Source organism: Sorex araneus, chromosome 1 (genome assembly GCF_027595985.1).
Source record: "Sorex araneus isolate mSorAra2 chromosome 1, mSorAra2.pri, whole genome shotgun sequence".
Taxonomy (NCBI): Eukaryota; Metazoa; Chordata; class Mammalia; order Eulipotyphla; family Soricidae; genus Sorex; species Sorex araneus.
In genome coordinates, this window is record NC_073302.1 from 95,119,753 (window position 1) to 95,132,664 (window position 12,912).

Below are 12,912 nucleotides of genomic sequence, written 5' to 3' on the forward strand. Positions count from 1 at the left end.
TACTGTGACCCTGGGGTTCATGACAGTACCTGCACATCTGAACATGGACATTCTGACAAGATTGGGAGAAGTAGTAGTAGAGTTTAATATACAGGCAAAATGGAGAAATAGAAGAACAGGTAGCAAAGGTAAAAGAAAGGCATATCTTCTTAAAAAGAGTGTAAAAATAATGAACATCAGTAAACCTGATGAGGAATTCAAAACCCTAGTTATTCTTGTTTATTCATTTGTTTGTTTTGGGGTCAGAGTCAGTGGTGCTCAGGAATTACTTTTGACTCTATATCCTGGGATCACTTCTGGCAGGGCTCGAGGGACCATATGGAATACTGGGAGTTGAACATTGGTTGCCATATGGTTGCCATATGCAAGTCAAGCACTCTACCTGCTATAGTATCACTTCAGACCCCAGAGTAATAGCTATAAAAATGTTCACTGAATTCAGGAGAATGAATGCTTTAGAACATCTAAGAAAGTGCCAAACATAAGTGCAGAACTGAGGAATACAATGATATTAGATTAGGGAGAAAGCTCCAAAGCTAGAGTGTTTGCTATGCATGCAGGAGCTCTGGGCATGATCTCACACCATTAGGAGAGAACCTCAATCACTACAACAGGAATAGCGCATGAGCATAACTAGGTGTGGTGCTGCAAACTAATAAAATGATAAAACTGCTTAAAAAGGGGCTGGAGTGATAGCACAGCGGGTAGGGTGTTTGCCTTGCTTGCGGCCGACCTGGGTTCAATTCCCAGCTTCCCATATGGTCCTCTGAGCATCACTAGGGGTGGTTCCTGAGTGCAGAGCCAGGAGTGACCCCAGTGCATTGCCAGGTGTGACCCAAAAAACAAACAAACAAACAAAGCTGCTTTAAAAGAGTTTAAAAATATAAATGGAATTTTCTTATAAAAGAAAAATAAACTGCAAAATTAATGATTAATATCAAGCTTCCAACTAATAAGCTGTATAGTTAATGAGGAGTATCATTAAGACTGCTTGTAATTAAATACCTGACCCATTACCAAAGTTTAGCAAAAAATCTTCCCTTGTAAAGTTACACCCAATCTGACTATATGTGTCCTCTGTGAGCTTTTCGGAACAGAACTTCCTGGTTGACAGTTCATGCCATTTACTCTTTGTGTCCTATTTCCTATACCTGTATGGTGCCTAGACTGGATGTTAAAAACATACTTGCTAAATGAGCCGATGAATTATTGAATGCAGCTAGGCCTGTCTTTTTGAGGGGGGGACATACTCAGTGATGTTCAGGAGTTACTCCTGACTCCTGTGCTCAGGAATTATTACTGGCAGTGCCAAGGAGACTATATGAGACACTGGGGTTCAAACCCAGGTTGGCTGCATCCAAAGTAAATGCCCTACTAACTGTACTATCTCTCCAGAATTGGCCTGCCTTTTAATTGCTTGCAGAATGCAAATTTGTGCATGTACAGTGTGCATGTCCATGTAATTCTGATACCAGTTAGAAGTGAGATAACTTTGTATTTAAAGCATATACCAAGAATTCAGTACTTTTTATATAAGTCAGAAAAACTTTCCCATGTACAAGGAGACAAATGAAAACATGTTGATTGAAAATGTTCATAATAGCAAAGACTGAAAACCAAAGGTTATCATGGCCCATGGGTTTGTCAGAAAGCATTCAGTTTACTGTTATGAGAATACTACAGTGGTTTAAAATGGTTTAAGACATGTAATATGGATAAATCTCAAGGCTTAAGTGAAAGGGATAATAATATTTAACACATTATATAGCACTATATCCTATGCATTGCATGTTATCCTATGCATTGCATGTTTTAACTCATCTAGTTCTTACAATACTTTATTTTCTTTTTTGATTGACTCACCATGAGATACAGTTACATAGCTTTCATGTTTGTGTTTCGGTCATACAATGATCAAATACCTATCCCTTCAACCATGCACATTTTCCACTACTAAAATCCTCAGTATCTCCCCCTGACCCCAACCCTTGCCTTGCCTGTGTGGCAGACAATTACTACAATACTCTCTCTCTGCTTTGATTACATTAAACATTTTGACACAGTCTCACCATTATTATTTGAAATTTTCCTGCCACCACTCAAACCTGCTGAAAAGGTAATACTAGACAAAATGTTTTTTATTGCTTGTTATGAATAGCCTTAAGCATGGCTGTGGCTGGGTTCCAGAGGTCTTCAGCTGCTGGGGCTCTGCTTGGGGCGGGGAGGGAGACTCAACCCGCCCCCCTTCGAGTGGGTCCCAGTGAAGACAGCCAGGCACTGGGGCAAGAGACTCTGTAGCTTGTCAATATCATGTATAATTCAGCAAGTAATTCAGTAGTCTCACTTAGGAGGGACTATAGATAAATATTTGAATCCTGTGTCCATTATTCCTGCAGTTGCAAGTAAATCCCAACAAGGGTTGGGTAAATACATGCATACTCTTCCATTTTGAGACTTTAACAGAACTTAGTCAGGCTCACATGCAGTAAAGAACTGACTGTCCCTATACTATGGGACTTCTTGGCTTAACTCCAGAGTGAATAATTCCTGCAGAGTGGGAACAATTGTCTTGCATGTATCTCTCCCCTGCCAAAATTTTACAATTTAGAACATACTGGGGGGATGAGGCTTGTGGTGGAGATTAGAAATGCACAAGCTAATGCCCCGATCAGTATCTCTATGGATCAATTGACAGGAATTGGGATCTGGGCAGATACAGTACTACCATATGCTTATGGCAATAAGGTAATTTCCCAAGTCCATGACTGTTTTCTAAAAGCTTGGGAAAAAAGTTCTCCTGATTCACAGCATAGACCTTTGCTAATGTTAAGCAAGGGCCTGAGTAACTTTATGTGTTATTCATTGCCCAATGAAAAGGCAGTTTAAATAAGATAAGATTGTTCCCATTCATGGAGCTTCAGATAGGCTGCTGAGCTTCACGCATGATGGAACCAGTAGAGGAACTCAGGTTTGCGGGACTCGGAGCTGAACTCTCCAAGCCTGCTCGGACCAGGACTGGTCCTCCTCCACCCACATCCCGTTTTCCAATAGCTTGGCAGTCCACCCACAAACTGCCCCCAGTGCCATGTGATCCCATCAATGTCCAAGATCCAGAGGCTATAAAACAATGCTCCCGGAAGCGCACAGCCACAATTGCAGCTGCACGTTCTCTTATAGCCTAGTTCTACCTCTTGGAGAATGTGGCAAGGTACCAAGAGCATCCTGCCCACATGGCAGAGCCTGGCAAGCTCTCTGTGGTGTATTCAATATGCCAAATACAGTAACAATGATGAGTCTCATCTCCCTGACCATGAAAGAGCCTCCAATGTGGCACCGCTGGGAAGAACAAGTAAAGGGAGGCTGCTAAAATCTCAGGGCTAGGACAAATGGAGACGTTACTGGCTCCCAGTCAAGCAAATCGATGATCAACAGGATGACAGTGATACAGTTATGAATAGTATATGATGTCGTGCAGCCACAAGAGTGGCCACACACTCCTGGAATTCTAAAATCTTAATAATTAAGGTCTGGAGAGATCTCTGCAGTGAGCTGCTCAGTTCTGAGACTTTTTCGTGTATCTCTGGATCATGGCCGTTATGGAGCTTAATAAGTATCTGGGAGCAGTTCGTGGGCATCATTTCAGGGTCCCAGCTGGGCAGGAAGATGAGAGTGACCAGCTCCTCCCCTATCCCATGAGGCCTGGCTTTTGCCATTACTGGACTTTTCATTGAGTTCTGGAAGATGGTGGCCACCAGGATTCTTAGGGGGCAGGCAGAGGGACGGCACCTGCTCCTACCTGGAGTAGCCTGGCAAAGTGGCCTATTGCAAAGTCTGGAGGCATCTCTGCAGTGGGCTGCTCGGTTCTGAGATTCTTTTGTGTGTCCCTACAATACCTTTTGAAGCAGAGACTCTCACTAAACCCATCTTAGCTATGAGAAAGTTGAAGAAAAACACCTACCTTTGACATAAGTTCTTGTTTGTTTGTTTGGTTGCAATCCCAGGCAATGCTCAGGGGTTACTCCTGGTTTTCACTCAAAAATCACTCCTGGTGGTGCTCAGGAGACATATAGAATGTTAGGGCAGAACCCGGTTGGCTATATGCAAGGCAAGTGTTCTACCTGCTATACTGTCTCTCTAGTCCCTGATATAATTTCTAACTTGCTTAAGTATAAAAAAATTATAATTTAGAAATATATTTATATGTGTTAAAGACATTAAAACATACAGGAAGTGTGGCTTCAATCCCTGTCACCCGGTCTCCTGAATACCATCAGGAAGGATCCATGTGCACAGAGCCAGGAGCAGCCCCTGAGCACTGCGAGGTGTTCCAAAAAAAAACAAACATGAAGATGAGAGACTATCACAAGCTCTTTATACTTTTTTTCTGTTCCTGAAAAGCTATTTTTTGAATAATATTAAATGAGATCAGTAAGCAGAAACTAAATATCATGAGGGCTCAAAGGGGAAACAAACAATATTCCTTCACATGTAATCAAAGAGCCATTGAGAGAGCGACCTACACAGGCCTAAGATAACAAAGGAGAGTGACACAGTACAGGATGCCATGTCCAGAGGTGAAGTGGCAGAAGGCTCAGATTGTTAGAAAGACATTCCAGATTTCATTCCAAGATCCCCGGAAGGCCAGAGAATGCTCCAGACCCCAGACTGGGCCAACAACACCGGGCTGCCAGACAGAGGAGGTGCAGCCAGCACGCCTTCTTCAGATGGAGTCCCAGCGACACTGAGTTTCTACTAACCCGGCTCTGGTATGTAGGACTGAGATATCTCTGCAAAATGCGTGGGGGCACTAGAATGGGGTGGCATCAGCCCAGTCTCCAGCCCACCCCTGCTTCTGGAAGTCATGCCTTCAACCAGCCCTAGACGCCATTTTGCCACAAGAGTCAGCAGTAAGAAGCCAGGCTGGCGGCACTGCAAGCCGGAGAATGCTCTGGACCCCAGACTGGGCCAACAACACTGAGGTGCCAGACAGAGAAGGTACAGAGTCCCCGCCTTCTCCAGATAGAGTCCCAGAGACACTGAGCTTCTACTAACACGGGTCTGGTATGTGGGACTGGGATATCTTTTCAAACCGCGTGGCCACTTAGGTGGCCACACAACCTTTCCTGACATCCTAAAAAAGTGCTCAGGAATGGCTTTGCTACCCCTGAGCAGCCATTATTCAGAGGCACAGAAACCTGGAGGCTGCTGGCAGCTACACTCCTGGACTTTGGACTAAACTACGGCCCCGTGCAGAGCCAGGAGGGGAAGGGTTTTTGTCCTTTGGCCTTTTCTCCTTTCGGCAGCAGGGAAACTGCCACCATTTAGAGCCAATTGGACAGAAAGGTAGGAGCTTGCAGTGATGGGATGCATGGGGAATCTTGCGAAGGGGGGGGGCAGAATAAGCCCTGCCTCCTGCTTAAATGAGACCCTGAGCGTTGACCACGATCAGCTCCCCCGCTCCTGAACAGCCATGATCCCAGAGGAACACAAACCAATCTCAGAATGCAGTGACTGCTGGCAGAAATACATCTGGACTTAATACCAGAATCCCAAAACTGGGCGGCCAGTTTCACGACTGTGCAACATCATATGCTCTTTGTTATCAACAATAGAAAACATGCGATCTAATGATGCCATTCCGACAGGTCTGACTGTTGGGGGGAAAAATCCAAACAATGATAGTGAATTTTCTGTCAAAAATTGAATTATCAAAATAATGAGAGAATAAAGTGAAAATTAGCTGCCACACAGGCAGAGGGGGGCGGGTCTGCTGGGGTTCTTGTTGATGGAACGTGTGCACTGGTGAAGGGATGGGTGTTTGATCTTTGTATGACTGACTTGATCCTGAAATCCCTGTAACTGTTCTCACGGTGACTCAATTAAAAAACATAAAATAAAAAAAAAGAAAAGAAAGAGAGAGATGGACATAGAAGGACCACATTCATCTGTGGAATATAAAGTAACAGAATGGGAGACTAACACCCAAGAGTAATGGAGATAAGGACCAGGAGATCTGCCCCACAGCTTGGAAACTTGCCTCACATGCTAGGGGAAAAGGCAGCTGAGATAGAGAAGGGAACACCAAAATCAAAGTAGAGGATGTTGGGAGGACCATTCGGGTTGAAAGTTGCGTGCCGAAAATAGACTATAGACCAAACATGATGGCCACTCAATACCGCTTTTGCGAACTACAACACCCAAAAGGAGAGAGAACAAAAGGGAATGCCCTGCTGCAGAGGCAGGGTGGGGTTGTGAGGGATGGGGTGGGGGTGGTGGGAGGGATACTGGGAACACTGGTGTAGGAGAATGGGCACTGGTGGAGGGATGGGTAAATGATCACTGTATGACTGAAATGCAAACACGAAAGTTCATAAGTTTGTAACTGTACCCCACAGTGATTCAATAATAAAATTTTTTTTTAATGAATCACCATGAGATTCAGTTACAGACTTACAAACTTTCTTGATTATGTTTCAGTCATACAATAGAGTATCAATCCCTTCACCACAGCCCATTCTCTACCACTAACATTCGCAGTATCCCTCCCACCACCACCTACCACCTCCCTCACCCTGACTCTGTGGCAGGCAAAGTCCCACTTACTCTCTCTCCTTTTGGATGTTATGGTTTGCAATACAGGTACCAAGCGGCCATCATGTTTGGTCTACAGTCTATTTTCAGCACACATCTCCCATCCCGAATAATCCCTCCAACCATTCTTTACTTATTGGTCCCTTCTCTATCCCAGCTGCCTTTCCCCCAGCACGTGAGGCCAGTTTCCAAGCTGTAGAGAATCTTCCTGGCCCTTATCTATACTATCCTTGGGTATTAGTCTCCCCTTCTGTTACTTTATATTCCACAAATGAGTGCAGTCCTTCTATGTCTGTCCCTCTCTCTTTGACTCATTTCACTTGTTACAATACTCTCCCTGTCGATTCACTTATATGCAAATTTTATTATTTCATCCTTCTAACAGATGAATAGTATAAATTGCTTAGATGTACCAAAGTTTCTTTTTCTTTTTTTTTTCTTTTTTTGGTCACATCCAGCGATGCACCAGGGTTACTCCTGGCTCATGCACTCGGGAATTACTCCTGGCGGTGCTTGGGGGACCATATAGGATGCTGGGAATTGAACCTTGGTCAGCCGCATGCAAGTCAAATGCCCTACTCGCTGTGCTATCGCTCCAGTCTCAATTTCTGATTTTTTGAGAAACATTCATATTGTTTTCCAAAAATGCTGGGCCAGCCAGCATTCCCACCAGCAGTGAAGGAAAGTCCCCTTCTCATTACATCCACGCTGACACTGGTTGCTGTTGTTCTTTTGAATGTGTGCTAGTATCTTTGGTGTGAGATGATATCCCATTGTTTTGATCTGCATCTCCCTGATGATTAGTGATGATTAGCATTTTCCATGTGCCTTCTGGCCATTCAGATTTCTTTTCTGAGAAAGTTTCTGTTCATTTCATCACCCCATTTTCTGATTAGATTGGATATTTTATTCTTGTAGAGTTCAACCAGTACCTTGTATATCCTTGATATTAACCCCTTATCAGAAGGGCATTGGGTGAATATCCTTTCCTATTCTATAGATTGTCTTTGTGTTCTGGTGACTGTTTCTTTTGAAGTGCAGAAGCTTCTTAGATTAAGATAGTCCCACTTGTTTATCTCTGTATTTGATTTGTGAGTGTCATTTCGTCTTTGAAGATACCTTTAGTTTCAATATCATGGAGGGTTTTGCCGAACTTGTCTTCAATGTACCTTATGGACTCTGGCCTTATGTTGAGGTCTTTAGTTCATTTTGATCTGACTTGTACATCGTGTTAGGTAGAGATCTGAGCCCATTTTTCTGTATGTAGCTGTCCAGTTTTTCCAGCACCATTTGTTAAAGAGACTTTCCTTGGTCCACTTTATATTTTTCGCTCCATTATCAAAGATTAGATGATCATATGTATAAGGGTGTGTGTAAGGACATGCAACCCTATTCCATTGGTTACAATACCATGCTGTTTTAATTACTACCACTTTGTAGTACAGTTTGAAGTTGGGGAAGGTGATGTCTCCCATATTTTCCCCCAAGAATTGCTTTGGTTATCCTAGGGGGCTTGTTGTTTCATGTGTTTCAGGAGTGTTTGATCATTTTCTTGAAGAATGTCATGGGTATCCTTATAGGGATCACATTGAATCTATATAATGCTTTGGGGAGTATTGCCATTTTGACAATGTTAATTCTCCCAACCCATGAACAGGGGATATGATTCCATTTCCTCATGTCCTCTTTTATTTCTTGAAGTAACATTTTGTAGTTTTCTTTGTACAGGTCCTTTACCTCCTTAGTTAAGCTGATTCCTAGGTGATTGATTTTCTGAGGCATGATTGTTAACAGAATTTTTTTCATATCACTTTTTTCTCTTTAATATAGGAAAGTGACAAACTTTTGAGTATTGATTTTATAGCCTGTGACTTAAGTATGCAAATCTATTGTTTCTAGGAGCTTCTTGGTGAGGCTTTAGGGTTCTCTAAGTATTGTAACATGTCATCTGGAAATAGTGAGAGATTGAATTCCTTCTTTCCTGTATGGATGCCCTTAATATCTTTTTCTTGCCTAACTGCTATGGCAAGAACTTCCAGCATTATATTGAATAGAAGTGGCGAGATTGAGCATACTTGTCTTATCCCTGATCTTAGGGGGAGGCTTTTAATTATTCCCAGTTGAGGATAATGCTTGCTTGTGGGCTTGTGGTAGATGGCTTTGACTATATTGTGGAGTTTCTTCAATTCTCATTTTGCTGAGACTTTTCATCCTAAATGGGTACTGGATCTTGTGAAATGCTTTCTCTTTGTCTATTAATCTGATCATATGGCTTTTGTTTTTTCTTTTATTGATATGATGGATTATGTTGATTGACTTGAGAATGTGCAACCATCCTTGCAGCCCCAGGATAAATCCCACCTGGTCGTGGTGTATGATTTTTTTGATGAGTTGTTGGATTCTACTTGCACATATTTTGTTGAGGATCTTAGCATTCATGTTCATCAGGGACATTGACTTGTAATTGTTTTGTGTGTGTGTGTGTGTGTGTGTCTGATGTTGGTATTAGGGTGATATATGCCTCATAGAAACTGGGAGAGTTTCTGTTTCTTCAATTTCTTGGAAAGGCTTGAAAAGAACTGATAATATGTCCTCTCTAAATGCTTGGAAGAATTCACTAGTGAATCCATCTGGACCTGTGCTTTTGTTTTGGGGAAGACTTTTGATTACAGTTTCAATTCCCTGATAATAAGAGGTCTATTCAGATATTCCAAAATCTTGGCTCAGTTGTGGGAGGTTAAAGGAATCCAGAAATTTATCCATGTCTTCTTGGCTCTCATGTTTCATGGCATCCAAGCTTTCAAAGTAAACTTTTTGATGATCTTTTGAATTTCTTTGGTTTCTGTTGTGATGTCTCCCTTTTACTTTCTGATTCAGATTATTAGGGCTCTCTCTCTTTGTGAGTCTTGCCAGTGGTTTATCAATCTTGTTTATTTTGTCAAAGAAGCAGTTATTTGTCTCATTGATATTTTGGATTGATTTTTTTGTTTCCATGTTGTTAATTTCTTCTCTGTTTTATTATTTCTTTCCTTCTGCCAGGTATGGAGTCCATTTTTTTGGTCATTTTCTAAGATCTTGAGCTATGATATCAAGTTATTATGTAGGCCATTTATTCCTTCCTAAGATATGCTTACAGAACTTAAAATTTTCCTTTAATACTGCTTTAGCTGTGCCCCACAAATTCTGGTAGCTCGTGTCTTCATTTTCATTTGTTTCCAGGTATCTCTTGATTTCTTCCTTGATTTCTTCTCTGACCCACTAGTTGTTCAACATTGAGCTGTTTAATTTCTAGGTATTTGGTTTGATTCTTAATTTCTGTGTGTAATTAATTTCTATCTTCAGTGTATCATGTTCTGAAAAGAAAGTTGATATAATTCCTATGTCCCTAATTCTATTGAGGTATGTGTTGTGGCCCAGCAAGTGGTCTATCTCAGAAAATGTTCTATAGACACTGAAAAAGAATGTGTATTTGGCTTTTGAGGGGATGAAAAGCCCTGCATACATCTATTAGCCCTCTTTCTTCCATTTCTTCCTTCAAAGCCAGTACTTCCTTCATGAATTTAATCTTGTTGATCTATCCAGAGGTGATAGGGTGGTGCTGAAATCTCCAACTACAATTGTGTTGCTACCAGTGTCCTCCTTGAAGTCTATTAGTAGTTATTTTAAGTATTTTGCTGGCCCCTCGTTGGGTGCATATATGTTTAGGAGTGTAATTTCTTCCTGATGTATATACCTCTTGATTATTAAAAACTGGTCCTTGCTGTCCCTTCTAATCTTTTTCAGCGTGAAATATATGTTGTTGGATGCTAGTATGGCCACCTTGGCTTTTTGAGGGAGTTGTTTGCTTGAAGGATTGTTTTTCCTTTGACTTTGAGTCTGTGTTTGCTCTGACTGTTCAAATGTGTTTCTTGTAGGCAGCCAAATGTTGGGTTCAGTTTTTTAATCGATTTTGCCACTCTGTCTCTCTTAATGGGTGCATTTAGACCATTGACTTGAGAGAGATTATTGTCATGGGGATTTGTGCCATCTCTCTTTAGAGGTTTGTTGTGCTTATAGGGGTTTGTCTTGTCATGTAGTAGCCCCTTTAGTCTTTCTTTAAAGGTTGGTTTTGAGTCTATAAAGTTCTTGAGCTGTTTTTTATCCGTGAAATAGTGTATCGTTCCTTCGAGTTCGAGTAAGAGTTTAGCTGGATAAAGTATTCTTGGTGAAGGCATTCATTTCATTGAGTTTTTTAACGATATCCCACCATTGTCTTTGGGCTCGGATGGGTTCCTCTGAGAGGCCTGCTGTAAATCTAAGGGGTGCTCCTTTGTATATGATTTCCTTCTTTGACCTTGCTGCTTGCAGTATTGTGTCTCTGTGGTATTTGTCATTCTGATTATGATATGCCTTGGAGTTTTTTTCATTAGGGTCTCTTTTAACTGGTACTCTTCAGGCTTCTTCGATTTGGATGCCTGCATTCTCAAGCTCTGGGAACTTCTCTGCAATGATGTGTTTAACTGTTGCTACTTCATTGGGGTTGCCTCCCTGTCCTTTTGGTATTTCGATGATTCTTATGTTGTTCCTCTTGAATTTATGCTCTAGGTTTCTTATTTCCTCTAGCTCTCTCTGAGCTCTATTTTGAAGTCTTTTTCCATTATAAGCTTCTCCCTGTATGCTTTCTGCGGCTCCTCTTCTTGTTCACTGATTTTGTCTTCAGCTGTTATAATTTTACTGTTGAGGGAGCCCACTGAGTTTTTAATTTCATCTACTGGATCCTTTATCTTGACACTTCTTTTTGTAGCTTGCTTTCTTTCTGCTCTCATTTCTTCCTGTATTTTATTGACTGTTCTGTTCCACTGTTTCTTTCATACCCTCCTTTGATTTACTGGATTAAATTTATCATTTCTTTGAGCTCATTGAACATCCTCAACATTTCATCTCTGAATTATTTATTGGAGAGATTGTACTTTTGGGTATTCCCTGTTGAAGTTTCTGGGCTATTTTCTTCACCACTCCTGTGGTGGGGATCTGTGCTGTTTCTTCATGTTGCTGTGTTAGTATAGAGGTGGGTCCCTCTTTTTCACTATTGGTAACCTGCCTCTCTCTGCGAGAGAGGATTCTAAATGGGCTTGGTTGATGGTGGTATCCTTCCCCCATCCCCCCCTCCTGCTTTAAGAATACTGTCTCTTTGGTGCTCCTGTTTGGCTTATGTGGGGCCTCTATTGGCTTCATGGGATGTGTTATTTTACATAAAACTTGTTAAGATTCTTGTATTCGCCCTTATTTTGCTGAGTTTTGGGAATATTTTGATTTGAATAGGTAGTGGATTTTTGGCCTAACGTGTTTGGGATAGCCAGACTGTCCTCATCTGAATTAGGAAATGGAGGCTGAGATGTGAGTCCGAAGTGCTGAGAAAGGTAAAAAATAACTGCAGCCACATGAGTGGCCGCCATCCCGGATGCCATACCCACTGCTGCCACCATCTCTGTCAGGGGAGGGATAGCTTTGCTGCCTGTGTGGGGCTTGGAGTTCAGTTCACTTCTGGCACACTCCTAAGACTTGTGGGGGTCCCCTTTGGCCTAGGTGCTCAAAGGGCACCTCTTCTGAGAAGAGGGGTCTTCATTTCCCTGGCTTTGGTCCCTGGGCATGCTGCCCTGGACATCACACCCACCACAGCTGCTTGTTATCTCTAAGATTGCATTGGCAGGAGAACAGTTCTGCGACTAGAGGAAAATTAGCTGAGACCTAGATATCCGAGTGACCACTTTGAGTTCTGGGTGAAAGATGGAGACTCTTAGCAACTCAAAACCAAATAGCAACTGGCTTAAAATAATAGATTATTGTGGTTGAAGAGTTAGCCAATACTGAACCAACCATTGGACAGAAAGCCAGGGAACCTTCAAAGAAGCCAGCCCAGTGTTCTGAGCAGCCCCGAACTAAATTACTTTAAGCTGAGCAAACTTCATGTCCTGAACTTGAGTGTCAGCCTTCATTCTGCTGCCACCTACCTTGGTCCTATTCCCTGAACCTCAGGGGCTCATCTTCTGTGGTCTGGATCTGAACATTTAGGATGGTGTCACTCAGAATCTGGATCACTTTGTTATAGTCTGAGGGACAAGAGCTAGTTTACTGAATGTATGTAAAGAGAAGCAGCTTCTCAAATATTTTTTGTTTTGTAGAGAAGAACACCTAGTCAGTGCTACATGCTGAGTCTAAAGATGAGGCCTTGAGATAGAAACCTGAATAGTGCCTCTTCTTTGGCTCTTATGCATTTTGGTCAAACTATGTGGCTTTTTTGAACCTATTTTATCAGATGGGAAACATGGGTTGTAATTGCAA